This window comes from Pithys albifrons, chromosome 21 (assembly GCF_047495875.1).
Source record: "Pithys albifrons albifrons isolate INPA30051 chromosome 21, PitAlb_v1, whole genome shotgun sequence".
In the NCBI taxonomy this organism is placed as follows: Eukaryota; Metazoa; Chordata; class Aves; order Passeriformes; family Thamnophilidae; genus Pithys; species Pithys albifrons.
The window spans coordinates 6,684,632-6,687,243 of record NC_092478.1 but is presented as its reverse complement, the minus strand read 5'-3'; positions in this window follow the sequence as shown (position 1 = coordinate 6,687,243).

The window sequence follows — 2,612 nt, the reverse complement described above, 5'->3', positions numbered from 1 at the left end:
TCTTACATCCACATCCCTGGACTCTGAGTGAGACTGTAAAGGTCACGCAGCTGCCTGGATCTATATCCATCAGCTTCCTGCCAGGAGAGGGGAGATAAATGCACAACAGTGGCTGTAGGAATGGGACCACTACATTTGCTAGAAAATAATGCTATTTAAGGAAAAGCATCAGTAATAAACTACATGTTGAAGATTAAAGTCTGTAGAAATTGAGACTGTGTAACTGAGAATGCCACAGAAAGGGACACAGTGAGCTGTAAAGTCTTGGGAATGTTTTTCCCACTTGTCTTTTAACATTAAGCAGCCAAACTGCCTTTCCTTTGCCCAGCCTCCTGTGCCGTGAGTTGCACCAAAAGCAGTAGAGGAGCCAAATACACCAGGACCCACTGGCACCATCCCGGGATCAGCCACATCCCCACCCACTCAGTGATGCCCCTGTGCCCCAAAGAGACCCAGGCAGGCCTGTGAGTGTGACCTGCTGCCTGCCCTCACCATGGCCATGGCCACACACATCCCACCAAGCCACAACCATCCCATAGCTGAGCGATTAGCCACTGGAGACACCCCAACAGCAGGATTTGGGGTACAAATCTGCTTGTAACACTGGCTGGGGCCACACTGGAGCCATTTCCCAGCACTCTGGAGAGGTGTTTTTCAGAAGAAAAGCTGCCCTGAGCTCCTGGCTGCGTCACCAGTCCTTCCTTTAAATCCCAGCTCCTCTCTGACTCCTCACAAAATGTCTCCATCCCTGCATTCCAGAGCCAGCTCCAGCCTCCCCAGAGCTGGCTGTCACCTCGGTGTCACTCAGAGAGGCTTGAAAGGGGGATCTGTCTTTATCTGGGAAGCGCCATGCGCAGCGCTGACACTGTGTAAGTAATTAACACTAATGAAAAGTTGGGGTTGCCATGGATATGCTGTTCCAGTTACAAGGCCCGTCTCTTCCCCTCTCCAGACTGTGCAGCCCCCTGGGAGATCAGAGCCCTGTTCGCTGCCAGGCCAGGTTGGGTTTAACTGGGGGACTCTAAGGGCAAGGCAGCCAGCTGGGATGTCTGGGGAGGATGGTGGCTACTCCAGCCCTTGACACTGTGCGGCTCCTCTGGAAGCATCACCTGGGCTTTCCATGCTGCTCTGCCTCACCCCAACATGAGATCCCTGGACAGCTGCTGCCAATAAAAAGAAACACAGGAAAAGCTCCTTTCAGATGCCTCAAACTCACCATTCATGATGTTACTGTAAAAAAAGGAAAAAAGCCCAAACCAGTCCACACATATCTTTTTTAAGAACCTTGCTGCTTATTGTCTAAAGGTCACCTCACCTGGTCTACTGGGAGGTGTCCCTGCTCATGGCAGGGGATTGGACTGGATGAGCTTTAAGGTCCCTTCTAACCCAAATCGTTCCGGGATTCTATGATTCTGTGATTCAGACCTGCCTTGGGTTAGTGTTACACATCTTCCTAATGTTAGTTCAGGGAGGAGGAATTAAAAAGAAAGGGAAAACTAAGGGAAAACCCTCAGCTGGGGGTGTTTTAGTGGGCTGCTGTGTGGGTCCCACACACAGCACTCCAGGAACGCCAGCTCTCACTACACACCATGGGCTCATGGCTGAGCTTAATTAGAGACTCAGGTGAACATGAAAGATTAAATATGGAACAAGGCTGGGGACAGGCGGGAGATGGGCAATTTGGGATCACGGGACCTGCAGGATTAGTGACACCAGGGCTGGGGTGATGTGGGAAGGCTGTGGCTGCTCCAGCCCAGCGTGGGCTTAGTCACCACTAATGAGGTATGTGCGGGATGAGTCTTCTTCAGGGCTGTGTTATCCGCCTATCATTAAAGCATCAGTGCTGGGGTTTTTTTGGGACTTTCAGCTGCCGTCACACCAGCAGCAAATGCACTCAACCTGCTGGTGACTCAGCCCAGGAGGTGGGGGCTGCCTGGAACAGATCCCAGGGGCTCGTGCCACCCCAGCACAGCACGGGGCTCCCACCGAGCTCCCACCAGGCTCCCCCACTCCCCACGGCTGCCCAGCGGAGCAGATAACACCGATAACAAAGGCACAAGAAGCCCTAGTTTTAGTGCCTGCTCAAATTCCCATCAGGTTGGGCCTGTGAAACCTAAACCAGCTCCTTGGGAGACAAACACCGCGCTGGAACAGCAGCTTTTCACACACAGTGTGAGAAACCCCAGGGCTGCCATCCTGGTGTGACAAGGGAAAAATCCAAACCACACAGCAATGCCCCACAGTGATCTCTGCCCTTCCAACAAACAGTCTCGGTGACCTTCCTGGAAACACCAGCACACACAGTATGGAGAAAGCACACACAGTGACATGGGAAAAGTGGATGCATTCCCACCATTTTCCCTGTGACTGGAGCTGATGGAGTGTCAGGGCATGAACCCACCAGCAGCCTCATGCACACAAATGCCTGCAGCCCCATCCCACTGTGTCCCCACCCCATCTGGCTGCTGCTTCCACAGGGGAACCACAAGCCAGCCCACACATCCCAGCCATGTGTTGTCACTCCATGGCAGCACTGGGTCAGGACTATGGGAACCCAACAGGTAAGACAGAGTAGGAAAAAGCATGAGGAACACAGGTGGGGTCAAGCAGCA